General features: G+C 44.6%; 1 pseudogene; it reads right to left on the reverse strand.

Annotated features, from left to right (window-relative positions):
* LOC115682938 (uncharacterized) lies at positions 1-26,394 on the reverse strand (annotated as a pseudogene).
* Positions 26,395-26,944: the final 550 nt, after the last annotated feature.

The raw sequence follows: 26,944 nt of genomic DNA on the forward strand, positions 1-26,944 counted from the left end.
TTACTTTACGTTGCTCTTGGCATCGAGGTCTGAATGCAGCCTCAATGCAGAAGCAGAAGGATTCCTGGAAAGCATAAGATTTCCTTTGTCATCTTTGCTTCCATATTCCTTCAATCGTGAGTCCATGATGATTCCGCACGATCCCTATGTCTTCGCCATTAATTCCATGCCATAGTAGACTAAATGGGCCGCGAGGCTGTTACCAATTACCAATCTGCAAAAACACGCTCCGATCAGTTGTCCGTAACAATTCCCGGTAAAAAAGGACTGGCGTTCTCAAGAACAAGCTGGTCTGTCACATGACTTATTGCACCTAGCATGATAAATCCACAAGATAATTGCTTGTAACAGGTAGCTACGACTGAAACTACCTCCTTGCCTGCTGCACGTTGGATCTTCTCCAGAGCCATCACAAACTTTCTCGACATGATAAAACCAGACTACCAAATCCTATATAATACAGCCACACCTACAACAAAAGAAAGATTCCAATTACATCTGAACACCGACATAGAAAAGAGTAAGATTAGTCACCAGAGAAGCAGGTGGAATCAAATTATTTTCACATTATCTCACATCAATATGTTTATCCATGGCTGTCAATGAGCTAGTCGCCAATAATTATAGGCATTAGTAGACATACATAATTTAAATGACCAATACCTTATAATTGCACAGTGTAACAGCCCGAATTTCGATGTAATTTCCGGGATCAATGAAACTGATATTATTTCGCATTTCATTTTAGTAAGTCTCACCCAGAGCTGATCACTCTCGGGATACTAACCAATAGGGTATGGCTAGCTAGAAGATGGTACGTGGACCGGGGACCCTGTCGCGAAAGGGATACCGATCACGAGAGACGTTGAGGAAATATTTTGAGCCAATGTGGGCTGATCTTAGGAAAGAGTAATGGATTGGGTTTGGCCAAGGCCAACGATGTACGATTGGGACGCAGGTGATTCTGCAAGACCAAAAGTGCACGTGGTCAACCAGTCCGGAACTTGAACCTAATGATTGTGACCTCGGGAACTAATGATAATTTCTCATTCTCTCAATGATCGAGACCATCACGATACGAATAGCCCTAGGTCGATACGCGTAACCTCTAAACAGCCGCCCGTTAGTGAGAGACTCTGAAATTGAAAGTTTAGCGAGTTTTGTTCACGGAATTGGGCCCGGATTTCGGTATCGATTTTCAAAGGCTTAAGAGACTATTTTTGGGAATCTGACGTCATATTACGCTGGCCACTCACATAAGGAGTTAGTACGAGTAAAAATTGGAATTTCGGTCCGGGGGTGAAAAATTACGATTTTGCCCCCGGGATGCCAGCGTCGCTTTTCGAGGCCAAATGAGGTTATTTTTCGTGGCCGATGCCATTTTTGGGTGGCCACGCTTACCAGGAGTCGTTTTGGCCAAAAATTGGAATTTCGACGAAAATTAGAAAAATAATATTATTTTATTCCCGAAACTTTGACGTGGATTTTCGAGGGCTTGTGCGATGAATTTCGCGATTCCGACGCCATATCATGTTGGCCACGCATATATGGAACGCGTATGTGCAAAAATTGGAATTTCGGTTCGGGATCGGAAAATTACGAAAATGCCCCTAGGCCATTTTTGATTAATTCCGAAAATTGGATTTAATTTTGGGATTAACCAAGGTGAGTTAAGGTTAAACCAGGTCTGGTCAACCATGGTTAGGGGCAAAAGACCATTTTACCCCTAAATTATTGGATTTGATCAAATTTTGTCCATTGGATCAAGGGCAAAAGTGTCCAAGGGGCTTAGATAATGACACTTGGACTCCACTAAGACCATCTTTGACCCAATTGACCAGAAATCTCTCTCTTTCTCACGCATTTCCCTGATCTGCCGAGCCCATTCTCCTCATTTCTCTTCTTCCTCACCGTTTCTGGTTTTTGCCGTGCACTTTCTGCGAATTCTGGTACTGTTCACGCCGGAACAGTACCAGCCGGAGCTGTCCCCGCCGAGCCAGCACCACCAGCAGCTAGTTCCACCCAAGAGCAGCCACCATCAGCCCTGATTTTAGCCCAAAAAACAGCTCTCTCTCTCTATTTTCCCTCTTTTCTCATTTTTCTGTTTTACAAACAGTACCGCCGGAGCTTCGCCAGAGCTCCGATCGCCGTTCCGTCGACACCCGGCTGTTCAGCATGTCCATACGTCGCCGTTCAGCCAGTCCGTACAGTGACCGTACAAATTACTGTTCACGTCCGTACGGTCACTGTTCATCCAGACCCCGTACGGCCGTCGCCGCCGTGACCGGCGCCTCGCCGGCCACCGTTCCCAGCGGCCGTACAGTGTGTCCGTACGGGGGTACTGTTCACGCGTCCGTACCGGATCACTGTTCCCCCCGTCCGTACACCGCGCCGCCGTCCGCCGGGAATTCCGCCGCCGGTTTCACTGTTCATCAGTGATCGGCCTCCATTCCCCGTCGTCGTGACCCTTGTTTTGGTGAGTAAAATTCCTAAACCCGGATTAGGACTGATGTTGCGTTTTTCTGGACTGGTTTAGGTGTTATCGGTGCATTTTGGACTGGCTTAGATAATAGCAGTGTGTAATTGAGACTGGGTTGAGGACCGATTAGTAGAATTTATTATCGGAAAAATTTAGTGGATTAATGAGAATCGTTGGGGAGGATAATAGGGTTTAATGACCAATTTAGGAGTTCATCGGTGAAATTGCCGGGTATGCCCGGGTTGTCTGAATTATATTGGTGCTCGTGGTTCATTGCATTGCATAACATGGACACGCGTTGCGTATGCCAAGAGTGAGGCATGTGATGAAAATTGTGCGAGAATGCGTGAATGCCATGAGCATGTGATCACCTAAAATACCCTGAAGCGTTATACGCTGGGTTCAGATAATAATGAGCTGTGTGATCACCTAAGGACCTTCGGGTCGATACCGTCCTCATGCACTTTGAAGCAGGACGATGCCCGGTACGTCCGGAAGGCGACCATCCTCATGCACTTTGAAGCAGGCTCTGGTTCGCAAGGAGAACAGTGTTGCGCCTCATGCACTTTGAAGCAGGCTAGAGACACTGGGCCAGATCGGATGCTGCGCCTCATGCACTTTGAAGCAGGCTAGACGCACCGGGCCGTGAAAAATTGATGACTCGAGTCGTAATAATAATTAATTGGGCAAGTGTGCCAGTGTGGGCCAGTGGGCCAAAGAAATGTGCATGACATGTCAATGACATTTGCATGCATAAACATGCATTGATTGGCATGCGAGTGTGTGAGACTCGGTGTGTGAGCTTGTGATTGACATACGTGTAATTATGCGTGCCACGCATGTGCCGCGATTATTTTATGTGGATCTGCCTAACCTGCAGGGTCAGATAATTGTTTGACTATTGTGGTATTGTGATTTGAATAATTGTTTCCAGTCAGGAGATTGCATGCTAGCCTAGCCTAGGTTTAGGGGTTGAACTCACTGAGATTCGTCTCACGGTTGTGTAAACCGAAACATTTTCAGACCCCCAGCAGTAGGATGCCGAGGTCACCACCTCTTTTTGGGAATATCGCATTTTATCCAGCAGTCGTCGAGCATGCACCCCGGTGGGGATGGAGCAGAACGGAGAGGTGGCTGTTTGGGTTATTCCCAGCTGTTGGTGTTTCCTTTTTGGTTGTCGTGAACACTGTAAAAAGAGTTTTAAAATAGTAATATAAGTATGTACATATTTTCTGCGTTGATCGTTGTTTATTGGATGGCTATCTTTGGCTCATATTGTAATTGTCTGGGTTTGTTTATTTTATACTTCCGCTTGTGCTTGATCTCTGTATGGGCGTGGGTCGGCGACGCTTCCTGGGACGTCGCACTGCAATCGACCAAGGTAGGGATGTTAACGCTTCGTAGGGTACGGGGCGTGACACACAGAGCTTAAGACTATGTCATCAGCCATCATATAGATAGATAGATAGAGAGAGAGTAAATAATACGCATTATTACGCGTCTTAATTTTTGGAATTGGTACGCAGCTTTACAGGAATGAGAGGAGTTCCTTAAATATTGTCAAAAAGGTCATGAGTACTACGAACTGCCGTGCTTCGTTAAGAACATAAAACCAACAAAACACATTAAAATTTATATACGAACATTGTTGGAAAAAAGAAGACTTCTCCAGTTAGATAGGCTGAAAGAAATGCAAAGCAAATGTCAAATGCAGTTAGCGATAATTCCCCATAATTTATCTGATATTCCGTCAAGATCAAAGTCAAACCTCTCTAGAGAAGTGATGGTATGTCTTCTGTGGGAACCGAGAATTGTTCAGAGGCAAATGAGGCACAATTTCATTTCCATTAGTAATATGTATTGTATTTGGCACACCGTCTCTGTAGCAAGACACTAACATTGCATTCCCTATAATTTATCTGTTATTTCGTCAGGATCAAAGTCATACCTCTCTAGGGAAGTGATGGTACGTCTTATGTGGGAACCGAAAATACTATGAAGGCAAATGAGGCACAATATCACGTCCATTAGTAAAATGTATTGTATTTGGCACATGGTCACTGTAGTAAGTCACAAACATTGCATTGCCAATACGAGATTGTCCAAATGTCAAAACCTGGACATCCTGAGCTTCATGATTGACCTGAAAAATATCTGTCTTCAGTTATATAAGTAAATCAAGCAAGTGCTGGTCTGGAAAAAACAGCTTCAGCACACATAATTAGACACCCAAATAACTTCTAAGTTAATATTTTCAAGAGGAGAAAAACTACCATGCATCAATACCATACATTGCATTTCACATACGAAGGTGAACAATAGAACAGCCCTTTCTCTCCACGACGGTTGAAGGTCTAGTGTTACTCTGTCAAGATCCCATTCATAATCTAGGAAGCACGGACACTCTCCGGAGGCCTCCGTATCGGTGTCTGACACGCGACCGACATGTGGTCAACAGGTTTCGGACATCCAACACGTGGCAACACTTCGGACACGCCAACGACACGCGAGTCTAGCATCTCGACACGTACGGGGTCAATTTTAAACATTTACAATAAATTATGAGTCAAAATGTAAATCTATAAAAAAAAAACAAAAAGAAAAGGGAGAAAAAAGAAGCCCTAGTCTTCTGTCGTGCCTTGCCTCCAGCCCTCCCTCACTCCACGCCTTCAACTCTATCGTGCCTCACCTCCGGCCCTCCCTCACTCCACACCTTCAACTCTGTCGTGCCTTGCCTCCGGCCCTCCCTCACAGTCAACCTCGCCTCACTCTTGCAGTCTCGCTAAGACGCACAAGTGTCACGCCTCGGCCTTGCTCTCGCAGTCGATTGGTGTTACCTAGTTAATCGGCAGCTTTGTGCTTCACGCCTTTCTCTTCGTTCCTGTCCATCTCTCACACCGATGAAGTCCTTCCTTTCATCCGGAAACTCCCATTACTCCGCCACAATCCGCTTCAGCCCTTTGGTTGCTGGTGAGAGCTTCTTCGTCTTCTTCCGATCCCGGGAACTTCCTCGACGACGACTCCTCTGGTTACTTCCCCTGGGCCGACGGAGATACTGGTAGGCTTCGAGAATCTCCTTAATTATTGTTGATTACCCAATTATTTGAGGCTAATTTCATGGGTAGTCCGTTGGATATTGGAAGTTCGTCAATTAGTGTAGAGCTTCAATTTCTATTGAACGAGTGCTTTCTGATTTTTCGAAGTAGATTGATCAGAAATTATTATTATTTGTGGATTTGAATCAAATTAATTTAATTAAAATAATCATAAAAATGATAATTTATCATGTACATATAAAAATATACATTTAATATACAATGTGTCCCAACATGTCGAAATTCTCTATTTTTTAATAAATAACGTGTCGGTATGTCATGTCATATCGTGTCGCATGTCAATGTCACTGTTACTTAGTCCATAATTTTGTCAAAACCAAACCCCACAGCCACAACAAAACCAACCCCATCCTCACCCCCAACAAAAGGTGTTAATAATATGGAATAGTGGGATTGGGGCTGAATTTACAACCAAGGCCCATTTAAATGCTTCCACAAGAAGCACTCGGATGTTGGTGGGGTGAGTCACATCCTGCTATTGACATAAACAAAAAATTCCAGGTTCATGGTGAAATTGCCACTCGAACCTCAAAACTTATAGTCATTAATAGCGAAGGAGAAACTAAATCTTAAAAAGGGCCATGACGCATGGGCATGATGTCACAATCGGCTCAGAACAATTTTCAACAAGAAACCAGCAAACGAAAATGACATTCTAAATCATCCAAGTGCTCTAACAAGATGTTACAGTTGATACTAATACTTCGAGAAAAGGTTTAGCCTAAAGTTCATGCAACCTATGATCCTATCGTAGGCCACATGAATGTCTGTGTAATCTGAGTCCAAGACAAAGTTTGAACCTCAAAAGTCACAACTTGTCATGGAAAAGAGAATTAATGAGACATGACTTTGGGGTGGGTACCATTTCCGGTAACAATTCTGCAACAAGTGCCTAGAAAGCTCTGGACCACTCTGTCCAATAAAGCTAAGACAAAAGAGCATAATTTAGATAGAGGGTCCGTTCGATTTGATTTTGGGGAAATATCTTCGGCAAAATATAAAAGTCTTTAAATTAAAGGGGTTTTTCAAAATGCAAGTAGTGTTTGATAAAATATATTTTAAAATCACAATTGAAAACAACTTTGGCCTAAATACCATTTAGTAAAAATTAATTTTGTAAATGACTTTTACTAATATTTAAAAATAAATAAATAAACTGAGGTGGAGCTCAGCCACCGGCGGGCCAAAACGGTTGCCGGCCAACCTCGCCTGAGGTTACGATTGCCGCCTGGGGTCGCCCGACCTCAAGTGTCGCCTAAGTCGCGTGACCCAAGCCAATGCTTGCCTGGGTCGCGTGACCTCTGGCAAGGCGGCCTGAGGTCACGTGCTAAGTAGCACTAACACCGATACGCGACACGCGACACGACACGACACGACACGACACGACTCGCCAACACGTCATTTCTTAAAAAATGAGAATTCCGACACGTTGGGACACATTGTATATTACGTGTATATTTTTATATATACATGATAAATTATCATTTTTATGATTATTTCAATCAAATTAATTTGATTCAAATTCACAAATAAATAAATAATAATAAAAAGAGTGACGGACGAGTGTCGATATCCGACACGTGTCCGACACAACACGGAGGCCCTCGGTGAGTGTCCGTGCTTCCTAGGTCCCCCAACCTCCGGCCACCGCCGCCTGGGGGTCACTCGACCTTCGGAGACCGCCGCCTAGGGTCGCCCGACTTCAAGCGGCGCCTTGGTCAGGCGACCCAGGCAGCAATGGCTGGAGGTCGGGGGACCCCAGGCGGCAGTGGCCAGGGTTGCACAACCCCTCAGGCGGCGATCACTGGCCTTCGGACCAGATGCTCGGGGAAGATGAACAGTCCATGAATAGTAAACTTGCATTCTGAAAATGCAACTTGCCAAAATACCTCTAGACTTGCCTTGGGCTAAAGGCCTTTAGAGGCCTTTGGAAATGCAACACTTAGGGGAGTGCTCCAAAAAATTGTCAAACACTATTTGCATTTGGCCAAAGGACTTTCGAGTCCTTGGAAATGCTGAACCAAATAGGCCCAGAATTGGCTCCAGCCTACAGCATATCTTACCCCGTAGTCTGCCTGAAAGGAGCTGCTTCTTCTGGTTAGAAAGAGACAGACAGAAACAACGTGCAGAACACAGATTTAGGATCAATATATTCTACTTAGCAACAAAAAAAAAGGATCAATATATTCTAATTTAAAATGCATTAGCACTTCAAGATTACATGACATAAAATTTGAGCTTCAAGTGCTTGCATAAGTTATATGTCCAGATCATAAACATATCAATAATCCCATAAAGTTTCCAGCAAGTAAACTTTTTAATGATTAGTTGGAAGTCTTTAGCCATTTCGTTTAGGTATTCAACCAACTTGAAGCTCCGTGGCTTAACATGTAAGACTCAATTCACTCAACTAAATACGCCGACCATATGTGGTTCAGGTAAAGGGTCGTTTGCAACCCATTCTGCTTGTATTTTGTCTTTTTTTTTTTTTTTTTTTTGGTAAAGGTAAGAGTTTGTATTACTTTTCTGAATCACCAAATACAAGGAAATGACAAGAGAAAACCCCGAATCCCGAATCTACATGAAGTCCGAAAGAGGGGGGGCACTCAACAAGGCAAAAACGAAAAACTAACAACCAACAATGCTAGGTACAAGATAGAGAAACTACACAACCAAATTATGAAAAAAATGGAAGGTGAGAGTTCCCAGTTCCTTTGGAGTCGCCTATTTGTAGGTGTGTCAGCAATTTTCCCTGAGGATAGAGCTTTATCCTTCACCAGCTTGAGCAAGTGTTTGCGGATTCCCGGAATAAAGATACTCTTGTTTCTGAAAAGAGAGTTGTTCCGCTCAATCCATATGATGTGACAAAGAGCACCGAAGGAGAATCTAGCGATTCGGTGCCGGAAGGAAGTGCCTCCACAAACTTTGAAGGCCCACGAAAGAAGCTCCAGCCACGGACGATTGCGCCATGGCAGATTGCATTTGGTTGCCCAAAATGAGGCCAGCCTGCTGGTAACAGAACATTCGAAGAAGAGATGATTGATGGAATCTGGGATAGTACGACAGAAAGCACATAAACCTGATTCAATCCGACGATTCTGCATAAGAAAGACCTGGGTAGGTAGCCGTTTTAATGACACAATCCATAATAAAAAGGAGTGGCGGGGGGTCAAGTGAGAGTCCCATATAAAGGAGTGCCAAGGTGCTGGATTGCCTTTCTTCCTTATGTGGTTCCAGGCCTGGGCCACCGAGAAAGATTCAGTCGGGTTTGGACTCCAGGTAAAGCTGTCCGGAGTGTCATCATCTATACGGGTTGATTTACCAAAAAAGAACAAAAAAAACAAGATGTTGACCAATTGTAAATATAAATATGAAGCCCTAGAAAGTTCATGATATGCAGAGTCTAGACTCTTCAAGGAAGAGTTGGCAGAGAATTATAGGTAACTCTTAATAGACCAAAACTGAATAAATGGAAGAACACAATAGAGAAGAACCACTATCCGAACCATAACAAATTTTTAACTATCTTAACACAATATCAAGTCCGCAAAAGGATGCCATAGGCCCTCCCATAGAATGCCCTGTCACCATGATGTTGATGTCTCCATACAAATCCTTGTCTCTTTTAACAACATCCAAAGTATCAGGTCGCATTGTCGTATTGTGATGAGCATAATAAATCCATGATGAACCTAAGCAAAGACAATAGAGTAAGACTGTAACTCATTCCAAATCAAAAGAATCCACAACTTGCAAGAGGCTTATCATCTTTAGAACTCACCATGGCACCAGGCATGAAGGGGTAGTTTAGGTCAAGCTGTTTCCAGTAGAAATCTTCAACCCAATTTTGTATGCTGTAGAAATAAATAGAAGTAACCACTAACTGAAAAGCTCAAACAACTTTTCCAAGAACAAAATTAGTGAAGTATGTGATCTCCTCAAGACTCCATCTAAGATTACAAGCACATAACTTTCACGTCTCGGTGGAAATGATTCACTATTTTCCCTTCTTATGGACAGCAGACCCATGTGCTTTGTGTATGCATTCACCAGAGGCCACTCTTCTTAGCTTAAATTTTCATAAAATCCTTCGCATGTCAAATGTAAGAGGAATAATTGCTAAAGTTTACATACATACCTATGTTCTTGAGTACCTTTGAAAGCTATAACCGCAGCATTAAGGTCCTGGCCACCCCAATATATGCCTACAGGTAATATCTATTGATTATAAATAAAGACAAAAAAATTAGATGAAATTCAAACATAGAGGCGTCACAAGCATCGCAAATTGGTAGGCCGCTACGACACGAATTATATACTTGTAAGCAGTGCTGGATGTCAACTATCGAAACACCTGCTTTCAGATCCAAAGGCATTAATAACCAGTCAGAAGCTAATAAGAGAAGGCAGCATATGCCCACAAAATCTCATCTCAAGAATTGGCCATTTAGTTATGGGGACCTATTCTTTAGCAACCTTAGCAACAATGTCATATTAAAACGTAGTCAAATTACCTTGGTCTTTCCATCACAACTAGGACATGTCCAACTAAAAAGTTCTGTCAAATCTGACATGTAAACCTGCAAAATAAAAAGCTTTGCATCTTGGTACAATGTTATTGTATTGAAATGGTGAAAACCTGAAGGGTAACAACAACAAGCTCTAGGTAAATGAGAAAATCACACGTACAGCAGATGCATACTCCACCATCGTCGCAAGAGTGCGATTGTAAACAGCTTTGTGAGCCTTGGACCTCACTCTAAGTTCTGCATTTACCGGTTGAGAAAATCTCAGATTGAAAATGCAGTCACAAGTTCATTCGATTACAAGCAATGAAGCAAGTTTCTTATGTGTCCAGCAAGCTATTTCGACAAATCAAGTGAGAGGAACACTATAAGGAAACATCAACTCAAAACAATATTTCAGTATATTTCTACCATCCTTCTTCGTGAACTTAAATAACTATTTATTCAATGCAATGCAATGAAAGGGGAATAAGTGAACAACATAAGGCTCCTCTTTCCTATAAAGCTACTCCACTGAAACCTACAAGCTACGGTCCATGTCACGCCCCGAACCCTATCGAGCACGCGACACACTTCTCTGGTCGATTAATGCAACATCCCAGGGTATTGCCGACCTCACTTATAAATATCAAAGATTTTGAACGATCAACGGAAACCACAAATACCCGGACAATTAAAACTGGGGAGAACAGGGAGAATGCACATATGCATTTCTCATTCCAACTTATATAATATTCACAATTTACAAACCGCCATACACATATGCACACCATACTATAAACCATCGATATACAAAACGATCGATGACCTGGGTATTCTATCATCAAAAATGGTACGCTCCAAAAGTCTATTATCAACCCCTAAACCTAGCCCCTACGCCCTCTGCTTAGCGTTCACTCTGAGTCGGACTCCTCATCCTCTGAACCTGAATTCCCCTGGACTGTCTGTTCCTCCGAGGACTCCGGCTCAGCCTCAATCTCAATCGGGTGGTTTATGTCACCCGACTCCGCTGGGACCTCAATCCGCTCCTCCGAGTCGGACTCCTCATCAGACCCGTACTCTCGTACAAATTCAGGGTCAATCCATTGCTCATACGGGGGTATATACTCCGGTCCTCCCTAAGGTTCAGCAGGCTCGTCCTCCGATTCTGGCTCAGGTTCTTCTTCTTCTGGTTCTTCCTCGGGAATCACCTCAAGATTTACGTCCATTGGATCGTACCCCGCCTGCGATTCATCAGGTTCTGGTTCATGCTCGCCCTCCGAGGGCTCAGGCGTGGCAGGCGCTTGTTGTAATCCAGACTGCGCCAGACTAGTCTCCACACTAGTCAACTCACCATCTGGAGGAGGTATAGCAGACGGGTCCAGTCCCCAACTCCATCAAAGGGGACGTCAAATCCGCGGACGGGACCGAACTCGTCTATCCCGTCTCGGAAGAACCACGCGGTGTATGTATGGGCCTCCCATAAGGGTCTACAAAGACTACGGTGGTATGCTTAATCCAGGTCATATGGTCATCTATAGGAAACTCTACCACATCGTGTTTGGCGTGCATCGGTACTCTAAAACGCTCAGGTGGCGGCGGCGGAGGAGGATTCATTGATCGGGCCGGGGTTCTGAAAAATATTGGTTGAAACAACCATGAGATTACATCTCAGTAAGTACACCCCTAAACCCCACCTAGGCTATCACGTACCTCCAGACAATCACAAACATCACAGCACCCAACAATCATATAACATGCACATCATTTACACTTACCTGGGCCTTTCCAGCATGCAACCTGCATGTTAGCCACAACCACACCACATTCAAGTTTCATTTCATGCATTCATTCCCGCCTCATCACATTATTTTCACACACTCGCCAGTGACCCGCGTAATGCAACCGCCTCAGGTTCACTGCGACCATCTCTCATTGCCTCGCCAGTGGCCCGCATAATAGTACCGCCTCAGGCTCACTGCGACTATCTCGTAACAACACTTTGTTGACACCTAAATTTCGGCGCATCATTTAGTGCTTAATTGCATAGAAAATTAGGGATTAAATTTTAACCCCTAAACAAAAATATTAAAATTGCATAGCATATAGTTTAGGTTCATATGGATTAATTGCATTCCGCATCGGATCGGCGGTGGCAAGCAAGCTTAAAATTCATCACGTAAATCGAGCTCGGGCACCGAACGAAACTCGACTCACTCGGAAGACGAGGGGCCGAAAATCACACGTCAAAAGGGCTCGGTTGTCTTAATTTGAGCTTCAATTAGTCCATCAAGTTAATTGAATAAAAGCCCGAATTAATTCAGCCAAATTGGAATTAAATGAAAATTAAAGCCTAAGCCCAAGCCTAAGCCCATTAGGATTAGAAAGCCCGGCTAATTAACCTAGGGTTGCGATATAAATACATGGCTATGCGTCATAATCAAGGGGGCTCTCATAATTTTCAGAAGACAATTCCTTATAGCAAGAGTGAAACACGTGAGAGAGAGGAGGGAAGAGAAAAGTTTTCGTTTCTTCCTGCTGGTTCTGGAGGTTAGCAATTTTTGAGAGAATTGAGAAGCCGCACCATACAGACGAAGGAGAAGAATTCAAGGCCAAGACAGAGAGTTCTCAATCGGGAGAGCACTCATACAGAAGTCCATTGGCCGAGGGGAACACTTTCACTCACTGCATGAAGAATAAATGTTCACGTTGACATGCAAGATGTCAGAGCCAATATGGTGAGCCCCGCACGTTGCTGTTCCTTTTCTCTGTGTCACGCCCACGACAAATCCAAGAGATCCCCGTCGGCATTAAGCGAGTTCACCACCATCACCGCAACTTAGCGAGTTTCCACAAATTTTCCCGAAAGTTGCGAGGATCACCGCAGGCCATCGTTCCACCGTGCCAACCACGACCGTGAGTGAGCCCACCGTGGCCGCTTCGTCCGTGAGCTCGGAGCCTAGCCGAGCCGCCCCTGCGCCACCGTCGACCGCCGGAGAGCCGCCCGTCCCCGCCTTTTGGCTATTGCTCGGAGACGCCCGCCGCGCCCCCGTTCCCGTCGTGTCACCGTCGCTAGCCACCACTGTTCCCAACGTCGCGCCGCCGCTCCCGACGCACCGCCGATCCGCAATCCCGATCCGCTGTAGATTAAAATTAGGAAAGAAATCTGCAAATCAGGTAATTATCATATCCCGATTTGATTCGAATATTTGGTTGCCTAATTTGTGCTTATTGATATTTAATTTTGCATATTTGGATAATAAGCATTATTCCAATTAGGATTTTATTTCCTTTTTTTGAAATCTTGGATATCTATTATTTTTTCAAATTTGGATAGAATTTATAATTTTCAAAATCTTTTGAATATATCCAAGATATTTAAGATATCTAATTTTTTCAAGATGTGATCGATTAGGAAAATTTCCTAATCCGTAACCGCACATGTGGAAATAAATCTATCTATCAGGCTTTAGATAGAGTTATTTTCATAGCGGGAATTTCGAATTTTAGGATCGATCTGTCAGGTTTCAGATCGAAACTTAATTCGAAAGATTTAGTGGTTATATTTTTTTACTCGATTTTAATTTCGAATTTCGATAAAAAAATACCAAAAAGATTACTCTGAATAGGTTAATTTCTTTAGTTTAAAATTGCATGTTTAGATAATTGGCATTTTTAATTCCGAATTTCATTTAAAAAAATACAAAAAATAATATGCCCGTCATTAGAAATAGGTCACGTCGTCGCATGACATATAGTTTGCATGTTAGGTTGCATTAATCGCAAGTCAATTTTTGCACGTCATTACATATAGGTTAGCTTTCATTTAAATAAAAGAAAATCAAAAAAAGAAATTTCTGCACCTTTGAACTCTAAGCCATGATTTATCAAAATTGTCAAATTGAGTATTTTCCTGAAATTGGTACCGAAAGGGCGTTAGGGAATCTAGCGTAACCAAGTCCCCGAATCCATAATTTCTGGTTCGCAGAAATAAAATAGTACTCCCGCTATTTTATTTAGGTTTCTAATCAACCTACCTTAAATGATTAGTGGCGACTCCCATTGAAAATATTTGCATGCTCATAATTGGACCTAAGTTGCGAATTGGTAGAGTTTGGGAGAACTCGAGCTAGGTTAGTTAATTTAATTGATCTAGTAATCCATTAGCCTAAGATCGGAAAACCCGATTTTTGTTAGGTCGCGACACACTTCAAGGCCCGCGTAATGGTACCGCCTCAGGCCGTGTATCTTGCCCACGTAGTGGTACCGCCTCAGGCTCAACACCCATCACTTACGACACAACCCGCGTAATGGTACCGCCTCAGGTTGGCCGTCCTCCGGTAATACCGGGTGTCACGCCCCGAACCCCATCGAGCTCGCGACATCCCCTGCTCCGGTCGAAATGATGCGACGTCCCAGGAACGTCGCCGACCCAACCCAAACATCAGAGCCACATGCGGAAGCGAATATAAAAACCCCAGACAAAAAGATGACGACAACGGGGTAGAACAACAGAACAGACAAACAACAACATCCTCATACAGCACCAAATATACAAACATCATATTACAGACATAAATACAGACGAACATCCTCCACCACCGTTTTAACAAAAGATCAAGGTTTAGTTAACTTAACTTCCCTATGGGTCAACCCGATTTACACAACCCCTAAAACGCTAGGGAAAAACCTAAGGATCGCCCTCCTCCAGTCTGCTTCTGAATCTTCGGGTCTGAGCCTCCGGACACTCACCTGCAACTCCACTGGGCACCAAAAGCAGCTCCCCGGACTTCCAAAAAGAAAAGGCGCACTTCCCGGGTTTAGGGCCGGGGGTCTGAAAGTGGTGGTTATACAACCGTGAAACGAATCTCAATAAGTGTACAACCCCAAACCCCACGTAGGCACTCACGTACCGCCAGACGAAAACACACATAACACACAACGATCGGCCAAACTAACAATCACATGCGACCCTACCTGGAATCCATCATGCACGTTCCTGCACGTTAGACAATAACACAGCCAACACATCACAGCAAGGAATCACAGACGCGCGCGTGCCTTAATTATAAGACAGAAACCACTTGGGCACGTCCCATACCGTGCCTAGCAGTTTCTACCCCATAATTAAGCATCATCACGCGATACAAACACACTCGCACACTAACTCACACCATGCGTCACTTTCTCAATCCTCGCACCTCAAGCCAATTCCCGCTCATTCTCAACTCTTCCACCACTACCGCGCCCGCGTAAAACGCATCAGGCCAACGGTCTTCTGACCTCGTCAGGCATCGTCACCCCGTCGGGCCGGGCATCGTCACCTCGTCAGGGACGGCATCGTCCCCCGTAAACGAACACGCCTCAGGACGGAATCCTACCTCTCCCTTTCCTTAATTACCGTGCCCGCGTAAAACGCATCAGGCCAACGGTCTTCTGACCTCGTCAGGCATCGTCACCTCGTCGGGCCGGGCATCGTCACCTCGTCAGGGACGGCATCGTCCCGCGTAAACGTACACGCCTCAGGACGGATCTACTTTTCCAACCAATCCTACATTTCCGTACCCTCGTTCCACTCAAACCACACTTACACACAGCCAACAACCGCACGACCCAAACACAATTTCACATTTCACACACATTTCACAATTCACATACACTTCGCAAATATACAGTCTCACCACACAAGCACACCACACAATCATACATATATAACACGCGATCCCAAAGCACAATCACACATTCTTGGCACGCGAACATATTGCGCAATCGCACTGCCACACCATCACACCTCACAGCCACACACGTGACATATACGACCACACATACACAACCCGAAACACAATCCCAAATCAGCCAACTACCACAAATCGCACAATCACGCACAAATTCCCATTCAAGGCACAATCCCAATAATTAATCGCACAAATTAATTCCAATCAAGCCTCAACATCACAGCCCTAATCAAGCTCCCTAAACCTCAAAATTCTTCGCCTAATCAGTCCGCAACCACCAAATAATCAGTCACTCAAATCAGTCCCGAACAGCCCCTAAAACAGTCACAAAATCGCCTAAACCGGGTCCAAACTGGGCAGTTGTGCAGTGACAGAAATCTATTTGAAATAAATAGTAAACCAACTCTAAAAATTATGAAATTTGAATATGTTGTACAAAACATCTCAATGAACATTTTCCGTGAAGAACTCGAAACACATTTCTAACTGTAAACACCTCGTTTTAACACTCAAAGTCAGATGAATCCGGTTCGCTCAGACAGCCCCTCAGGCCATCAAAATACAACTCATTCGGTACCCAAATCATTTTGGAAAATCTTGAAATTTTTATATATTATATCCACAAATGTCCCCAACAATTTCCGTGAAGGAAGTATTTTGAAAATAGGCCTGAAAAAATTTATAAAAATTCGAACAGACCCGAAGGTCGGGTAAACAGTAAATCGGGCAGTTTTATTTCAGTCCAAAGATGGACTTCCGAATGGCATCAAATGATTTCCAAAAATTCCCAAATTAAAATATGTTATACTTCAAGATGTTGGGAACAACTTTCATGAAGAAACCTTTCTCAAATTCGGGCCACACAAGTCACAGTAAAAATAACAAAAACCAGCGACGCAGCAGCAACCTAACTGGAAATTAGCCAACACACACCACCGAGCAAACCAGCCACTAAACTCACTCTAAACCGAGCCCTAAACAAGCCTAACAATACCCAAGGTCCTAGGCGACATTTGGGGAGGTCACTTACCTAAGAAAGGCGAGAAGAACCGGCTGGATGGGCGGCTGAAATGGGCGGAACGGCAGCAGCAGCAGCAGCCACAGTGATGATGGGAGGAACAAAGATGAAGAGAATGAGAGAGAGAGAGAGAGAGAGTGATCGTGGAAGGGGGGGTTCTGGCCAGAAGAGGGAGGAGAGAGAGAGAGGTCAGCTGGTCAAAAAGGTCAACAAAGTGTGGGTGGAATCCAAGTGTCATTAATCCATAGCATTGGACACTTTTGCCCCTAATCCAATGGCCCAAATTTGATCCAATCCAATAATGTAGGGGTAAAATGGTCATTTGTCCTTAACCCAAGCTGACCAGATCTGGTTTAGCCTTAACCAGCCTTGGTTAAACCCCAAAAATTAACCAATTTTCGGAATTACTCAAAAATGGCCTAGGGGCATTTTCGTAATTTTTCGATCCCGAACCGAAATTCCAATTTTTGCACATACGTGTTCCATATGTGCGTGGCCAACATAATATGGCGTCGGAATCGCGAAATTAGCTTCTTAAGCCCTCGAAAATCGACTGCAAAGTTTCGAGAATAAAATAATATTATTTTTCACTTCCGAGCCAAAATTCCAATTTTCGTCCGAAACCACTCCAGATATGCGGGACCACCCAAAAACGGCATCGGCCTCGAAAAATAACCTCAAACGGCCTCAAAATCCAACATCGGTGTCCACAGGGGCAAAATCGTAATTTTCCCGGTCCCGAACCGAAATCCATTTTTTTTGCAGAAATGGTTGGCCCCAAGGTTGGCCAAGCCAAAAACGTCATCGGCCATCCAAAATTGTCACTTTCAAAATTCTCGATTCCCGGGCCCGAATTCCAAGAAATGACTAAAATCGAGCAATCGCAACTTTAGCTTATCTCTGGCTAACGGGTGGCTCATTGGGATTACGCGCTCTCGACCCGTGACCGACACTAAGTCAAATCACGTTTAAGTTCACTCTACCTGGGACGACCTCGGTTGTCATATAATTGCCAGGGTCTGTCGCTAGTTCCCTTCGAACACGATCAATCAAATAGACCGGTCTCAGTTGGCTCAAAACATTCCCTCGTCAATCGATATGGTCGAAGATCGAACCAAGGTCGAGTTCTTTGGTCGTGCGAACTCAATCCCGTACTAGCCTTACCCCTAAGGTTAGCATCCCGTGAATGCGCATTTCCGGGTGAGATCTCACTATAAGTGCATTGGCCAAAATATTCATTTCTTAAATCCCGGGAAAAGGATCAAAAATTCAGACTGTTACACCGGGCATCGTCCCGTGTAGTCGTACCGCCTCAGGACGGAAATATCCCCGCGTAGTGGTACCGCCTCAGGGATTTCCGCGATCACACATGCCACTCCACACACAACCTTTTTCTCATTTACATGCTCATCACTCACTTGCCACTCAATTGGCCAATCACACGTGGCCCGTGCACGCAACAATTCACATACATTTTTCATGCTCACTAAGCATTCAACATGGCCAATTTGACAATTAATTCAATCCGGCCCGAGCGTGCACATAACAAAGCATATTTAAATCAATCAATTGCACATTAATGCACCAAATTTCATCATCACAATTCAGCCACAATTCAAACGTACAACCAACATACAAATTGGCATTTTTCCATATCAAAACCACGGCAAATCAGTTCCGGCTCTTCACGACATTTTCCCACAATTAGTCGCCGGACCTATATATCCAATTTGCGTACCGGACAAAACATCACAGCACTCATATCAGCCCTTCACAGCCCGCTTTTGGCCTCTAATTTTCCACCAAAATTTCCCAACTTCATTTCTAAAGCCCGCTAATCAATTCCACTCCTAAAATCATACAAATCCGCGTCTAATTAAACCCGATCACACCTCAAATTTGTCCGTCAATACCCGACGTCCTAAATAAAGTTTAGGGCGCGACTTGCCAAACTCTAGACTAACGCGGCTAGAGCGGGAAGCGGCGGCGGTCGGTGGTGAACGGCAACGAGCGGCTCGGCGGTGGCGACGGCGAGCGGCGGCTTGGGCCGGTTCCCCACGGCCACGGGGGAGAGGGGGAGAGAGAGAAAGAACCGAGAGGGTGAGGGGGACGGTGGTGGCGCGGTACGGCGGTGGCGCTGCGGTGGGCGGTGGCCGGCGAGCGGCGACGGCGCGATGGACGGCGGCCAAGGAGAGAGAGAGAGAGCTCTCGATGGGGGAGGGGAGGGAGCCGTGAGAGGAGAGAGAGAGGGTTTTGGGTTTTTAATAACCCAGGTCAATTATTGGAGGACAAATGACCATCATGCTCTTTCCTCACAATTTCAATCGACGGTCCAGATTCGATCTTATCATGAGATCGATGGCCCAGATCGAATCTTTTCCAAAAATATCCAAGGGCAATTTGGGAATTTCATCAAATTCCAAGGGCAAAATTGTCCAACTCAAAAATTAGGGCAAAATGACCAAAATGCCCTTCCCCTTTAACACTTGCCCTTTATAAACCCCAAGGGTAAAATAGTCACTTTTCCATTTTCTTGCCAAAATTGAATTTTTCTGAAGGATCCGGGAAAATCCAAAGCTGTGCGTTCCAATCACAACGTCGTCCTAACGTCCCGTCGTGACTTCCAAATTTTCCGATGTCCAATTTGGGCTCTAATTAATAATTGAATCTTATATAACGTAACTCGAGCGTTTCTCAAACTAACGGACGGCTTTTGGGGAAATTCGCATATTCGACTCGTGACTGATGATAAATCAAGTCACGTGCAAGTTCATTCGGTTCATGACGACTTCGATTGTCATTTAATCGCGAGGTTTGATCACTAGTTCCGTCGGGCACGATCGTTAGGTATAAGTTCTTGATCATTCGTCAATTCATTTCGTGGTCCAGCGGAATCATCCGCGATCCACTACTATGACAGTGGCGAACTGACCCCTGGCTATCCTTGGATCGGCCTACAGTGGCTCAAAATGTCACCTCAACGATTTTATGATCGAAAATCAATTCACGATCGAATTTTCTTTAGTCGCACGAATTTAAATCCCTAATTAGCCTTTCCCTAATGGTTAGTATCCCAGGAATGATCAGTTCTGGGCGAGAACTAACTACGAGTACATTCATAAAACCAAGCATTTCATAATTCTCAAATGGGCAAATTTCTGGATGTCACAACTCTTCCCTCCTTACAAAAATTTCGTCCTCGAAATTTACAAATCCCACTACTACTCAAACAAATGGGGGTATTGACGTTACACTATCTCTGCACTTTCCCAAGTTGCGCCTTCAGTCCCGTGATGCTCCCATACGACCTTGACCATCGGGATCATCTTGTTCCTCAAAACTCGCTCTTTCCGATCCTCGATCCTTATTGGTCTTTCGGCATATGACACCTTGTTGTCAACTTCTATCTCCTCATAATTTAACACATGAGTTGGGTCCGGTTCATATTTCCTCAACATCGATACGTGGAACACATTATGCACTTGCGATAAGTTTGGCGGAAATGCAAGGCGATACGCTAACTCCCCGATCCTTTCTAAAACCTCAAAAGATCCCACGTACCTCGGACTCAACTTCCCCTTTTTCCCGAATCTGGCTAGTCCTCTTATGGGCGATACCTTAAGAAATATGTGATCCCCTACTTGAAACTCCAAAGGCCTTCGCCTTCTGTCTGCATAACTCTTTTGACGGCTTTGAGCTGTTTTCAAACTTTCATGGATCACTTTAACAACCTCAATTGACTGTTGAACTAATTCTGGCCCAGCTATACTCCTCTCTCCTACTTCATCCCAACACACGGGCGTCCTACAAGCCCTGCCATATAGCGCTTCAAAGGGCGCCATTCCGATGCTCTGCTGAAAACTATTATTATAAGCAAATTCTGCTAAGGGCAATTGCTCTTCCCACTTACCCTGAAAATCCAACACACATGCCCGAAGCATATCCTCTAAAGTCTGAATCGTCCTCTCGGACTGGCCATCCGTCTGTGGATGGTAAGCTGTACTGAACTGCAGCTTTGATCCTAATGCCGTCTGCAGTCTTTTCTAAAAATTGGCGGTAAACCTAGGATCACGATCTGATGTAATCATCACTGGTACCCCATGCAAACGAACTATCTGCTGCACATATAACTCAACATACCGATCTAATGCGAAATCCTTTCGCACAGTTAAAAAGTGTGCCGTTTTGGCCAATCTGTCGACAATCACCCAAATAACGTCATGGCCTTTTTGGCTCCTTGATAATCCCGTCACAAAATCCATAGTTATATGTTTCCATTTCCATTCTGGGATTTCCAAAGGCCGCAACAATCCTTCAGGCTTATAATGTTGTGCCTTCACTTGCTGGCACGTCAGACATTTGGCCATATGTCTGGCTATGTCTACCTTCATACCATTCCACCAATAGTACTACCTCAAATTCTGATACATTTTAGTACTACCTGGGTGGATACTATAACTACTACGATGCGCCTCCGATAGAATTTCTTCCTTAAGCTTTGCATTGTCAGGCACACATAATCGTCCACGGAACTTCAGTATCCCGTCTTCGGATATCTGAAAGTCCGGCTTTCTCTTGGTCTCATCCATCTCTAGAATCCTTTGGATTTCTTGATCCGCAGACCGTAACATTTTAATCTTAGTCTGGATCTCCGGTTCAATCCTAAGCATAACCAGCAAGCTCGAGACTTGACTTACTTCGAATCTAAACTCCGAGTCTCGTACTTTTTCCAAAAAAGCCCATTCCTTGACCATCAAATGAGCGATGCTTGACTTCCGACTCAATGCATCGGCTACCCGGTTGGCCTTCCCGGGATGATATAGAATATCACAGTCGTAATCTTTCAACAACTCCATCCACCGACGTTGCCTCATATTAAGTTCCTTTTGAGAAAATAGATATTTGAGGCTCTGATGGTCAGTATAGATCTGAAATTTCTCTCCGCATAAATAATGTCGCCAGATCTTTAGAGCGAATACTATTGCGGCTAATTCCAAATCATGCGTCGGGTAGTTCAACTCATGCGGTCTTAACTGCCTTGATGCGTAGGCCACTACTTGCCCATTTTGCATGAGTACACACCCCAATCCCTTCAACGACGCATCACTATAGATTTCATATCCTCTAGGTCCTGATGGAATAGTCAACACCGGCGCTGTCGTCAATCTATGCTTCAACTCCTAAAAACTCCTTTTACATTTGTCGATCCATTCAAACCTCGTTTCCTTTTTCAACAAATGTGTCAACGGTGTTGCTATTGCCAAAAATCCTTCTACGAAACGACGATAATATCCAGCCAAACCCAGAAAACTTCGAACCTCTGTTACCGTTGTCGGTCTCGACCATTTCATTACCGCCTCAATTTTCACTGGATCTACTGAGATTCCTTCCCCAGAAATCACGTGTCCGAGAAATGCTACTCGATTGAGCCAAAATTCGCACTTGCTAAACTTAGCATAGAGTGCATTCTCTCTCAAAGTCTGCAACACCTTACTCAAGTGAAACTCATGCTCCTCTAGGCTCTTCAAGTACACCAATATGTCATTTATAAACACGATCACGAATTGATCTAAGAATTCCTTAAACACCCAATTCATTAAATCCATAAAGGCAGCAGGGGCGTTCGTCAACCCGAACGGTATTACCGTAAATTCATAATGTCCATATCTCGTCCTAAATGCCGTCTTCGGTATATCCTCCTTCCTAATTCTCAACTGATGATACCCCGTTCTCAAATTAATTTTAGAAAACACTGAAACCCCTTGCAACTAATCAAACAAATCGTCAATCCTCGGCAAGGGATACTTATTTTTGATCGTCACCTGATTCAGCTGCCTGTAATCTATACATAACCTCAACGATCCATCTTTCTTCCTTACAAACAAAACCCCCACGGAGACGCACTCGGACGAATAAATCCCTTGTCTAACAATTCTTGCAATTGCACCTTTAATTCCTTTACCTCCGACAATGACATTCTATAAGGTGCCTTCGAGATTGACTCAGTTCCAGGTGCCAACTCGATTACAAACTCTACTTCTCTTTCTGGTGGCAATCCCGGCAATTCCTAAGGAAACACATCGGGATATTCGCACACCACGGCTATATCCTCTAGCCTCGGTTCTTCAGCCGTCGAATCAACTACTGCCGCTAGAAATCCTTGACACCCTTCATTCAATAACTTAGTCATTTCTAGCGACGAAATCCATGGAATTGAGGGTCCTTCTCGATTTCCTACAAATTTGAATTCCGGATGTCCAACAGGATTAAATTGGATCACCCTGCTATTGCAATCCATTACGGCCCTCTGCTTAGACAGCCAGTCCATATCCACTATCACATCAAAATCGTACATGGCTAGAACCGTTAAATCAATCCTTTTCTCCCTATTCCCAATCACAATCTTACCGTTTGGGCACCCCAACGAAACTAACATCTTATCATTCAAGGGAGTCGTCACGCATAACACAACATCAAGCAATTGCGGTTCCATTCTAATCAACTCAACAAATTGCGCAGATATAAAGGAATGTGACGCCCCAAGGTCAAATAAAGCATACGCAGCATGGTTGCACAGAGAAACCGTACCTGTGACAACCCCTGGCGCGTTCTCAATTTCTCTTCTGGCCATGGCGTACACTCGTCCTTGCGCCTGTGGCCTATTCTGATTTGCTGTCTGGGCTGCTCCGGTCTGGTTCCCATTCCGAGGTGGCGGCAACGCAGGCGACCTATCTGCCTGAGATTGGGGCAAAATCTTATGTGGTGACCAAATTCACCACACCCAAAACATGCTCCGCCCCGGGTTGGACAAGGTCCATTTCCACGCCTTTCCCCACATACCCTACATAGACCATTTTGATTACGGGCCGGCTTCCCTATATTTCTTCTAATAGGAGGGACAAAACGTCTATTACTCGACATCGGCCTCTTCCCAAGATTACGATTGTCCCTACCCTGGACAAACCTCGACCCAGAAGCGATGGCCCTATCTACCTGATCCCGCTCAAGAGCCTGAGCTCTATCATATATGTCCTCATAAGTCCTCAGGTTTACCAGTATCAACTGGCTATGAATGTCGGCTTTCAATCCATCCTGAAATCTTCGTGCCTTGTCCTCGGGATGCTCTACCATCCTAGGTGCAAATTTAGACAGTCTAGCAAATTTCGCCTCATACTGATCTACCGTCATCTGGCCTTGGCGGAGTCTCATACACTCTACTAGTTTTCTTTCTCTAGCACTCTCCGAGAAATACTTTCCATAAAAACTCTCGGTAAACGCAGCCCAAGTCTGGGCCGGTACCTTCAGGAAACACTCTATCCCTGGTGGCCTTCCACCAATCATTCGCATTGTCCTGTAATTGATATACTGCCAGGGTTATTTTCTCATTCTCGGTGCACCCTAACACCTCGAAGGCTTTCTCGAGTTCCTCTACCCATCGTGTTGCAGCCTCAGGGTCACCTCTTTAAGAAAACTTAGGCGGTTTCAACTTTATAAACTGCTCGACCAATTGGTGCATTTGCCTATTCACATTCACTTACCTCTGCCCTTGATTCTCATTATTATTATTAGCAGCAGCGGCCACAACAGCCTCGGCAGCTTGGGCAATCGTAGCAGCTCGTTCCTGAGTCTGCTGTCCTATCAGATTACCAATCTGTTCTAAACTGCTCGATCAATTGGTGCATTTGCCTATTCACATTCACTTACCCCTGCCCTTGATTCTCATTATTATTGGCAAAAGAACACTACAAGTGCCATAACTTGTGTATGGCGCTCACTTTGGTGCCATAAGTTTTTTTTGGATCACTTTAGTGCTAAAATTTTTGAAAAATGATCACTTAAGTGCCAACTCCGGTGCCGTACACAATTTTTCGCCGGAAATCCGACGTGGCATTTTTTTTTATTAATTTCTGAAGCTGACGTGGCTCGTCGGAGATTGGCACTTAAGTGATCGTTTTTCAAAAATTTTAGCACTTAAATGATCGTTTTTAAAAAATTTTAGCACTTAAGTGATCGTTTTTCAAAAATTTTAGCACTGAAGTGATCCAAAAAAAACTTATGACACTTAAGTGATCGTTTTTCCTCCGACTTAACACCAAAGTGATCCGAAAAAAAGTTATGGCACCAAAGTGATCTCCGTACACAAGTTATGACACTTATAGTGTCCTTTTGCCCATTATTATTATTAGCAGCGGCGGCCTCGGCAGCTTGGGCAATCGTAGCAGCTCGTTCCTGAGTCTGCTGTCCTATCAGATTACCAATCTGTTCTAGGGTCCTCATGACCGCTTCCATTCTAGGATCCTCTACAGGTCTAACATCAACTCTGGGGTCCACTGCAGCTCCAGCATCAACTCCAGGGTTTTCTACCGCTTTAGCACCCAATCCGAGGTCCTTTACAGCTCTAGCTCGAGCACGACCTCCACCTCTTGTTCCTCTTCCTGCACCCCTTCTTGGAACTCTTCCTATACCTCTTCCTTCGCTGCTCATTATTTTAGCTTCCTACCACTCTCCTACCTGCTATAATTCCACTCAGGAATTAGTAACCTAGGCCAACTAGATCAATCTAGTCCTAGGCAGTGAATTAACGCAGTAATTCACTCAGCAGGCAATCAATCACCACAAGCACAAGGCCACAATCAATAGGGTCTGTGCACTTACCTCAGGTCCAGACGCACCTGCATTTCAATCATCACAACAATCAATTCACCCAATCAATCACAACAAACAGTCTGCAGGCACGTATAGCTTATTCCGCCCTATGACTCACTAAGGTCTCCCTAAATTATTACCCCAGGGTCTCTGCTCCTTATCACTCCAAACTCCGACCAGTTTAGATCGAGCTGTCCTTGCTCTGATACCAAACCAAACCGCGATGTCACGCCTCAAACCCTATCGAGCACGCGACATACTTCTCTGGTCGATTAATGCGACATCCCAGGGTATCGCCGACCTCACTTATAAATATCAGAGATTTTGAACGATCAGCGGAAACCACAAATACCCGGACAATTAAAACTAGGGAGAACAGGGAGAATACACATATGCATTTCTCATTCCAACTTATATAATATTCACAATTTACAAACCGCCATACACATATGCACACCATACTATAAACCATCGATAGACAAAACGATTGATGACCTGGGTATTCTATCATCAAAAAAGGTATGCTCCAAAAGTCTATTATCAACCCCTAAACCGAGCCCCTACGTCCTCTGCTTGGCGCCCACTCTGAGTCAAACTCCTCATCCTCTGAACCTGAATTCCCCTAGACTGTCTGTTCCTCCGAGGACTCCGGCTCAGCCTCAATCTCAATCGGGTCGTTTATGTCACCCGACTCCGCTGGGACCTCAATCTGCTCCTCCGAGTTGGACTCCTCATCATATCCGTACTCTGGTACAAATTCGGAGTCAATCCACTGCTCATACGGGGGTATATACTCCGGTTCTCCCTCAGGTTCAGCAGGCTCGTCCTCCGGTTCTGGCTCAGGTTCTTCTTCTTCTGGTTCTTCCTCGGGAATCACCTCAAGATTCACGTCCATTGGATCGTACCCCGCCTGCGATTCATCAGGTTCTGGTTCATGCTCGCCCTCCGAGAGCTCAGGCGCGACAGACGCTTGTTGTAATCCAGACTGCGCTAGACTAGTCTCTACACTAGTCAACTCGCCATCTGGAGGAGGTATAGCAGACGGGTCCCAGTCCCCAACTCCATCAAAGGGGACGTCAAATCCGCGGACGGGACCGAACTCGTCTATCCCGTCTCAGAAGAACCACGCGGTGTATGTATGGGCCTCCCATAGGGGTAATCCTACATCTACAAAGACTACGGTGGTATGCTTAATCCAGGTCATATGGTCCTCTATAGGAAACTCTACCACATCGTGTTCGGCGTGCATCGGTACTCTAAAACGCTCAGGTGGCGGCGGCGGAGGAGGATTCATTGATCAGGCCGGGATTCTGAAAAATATTAGTTGAAACAACCATGAGATTACATCTCAGTAAGTACACCCCTAAACCCCACCTAGGCTATCACGTACCTCCAGACAATCACAAACATCACAGCACCCAACAATCATATGACATGCACATCAT

Source organism: Syzygium oleosum, unplaced genomic scaffold (genome assembly GCF_021117445.2).
Source record: "Syzygium oleosum isolate NSW1041296 unplaced genomic scaffold, Sole_v2.1 Sole_v2.01, whole genome shotgun sequence".
NCBI lineage: Eukaryota > Viridiplantae > Streptophyta > Magnoliopsida > Myrtales > Myrtaceae > Syzygium > Syzygium oleosum.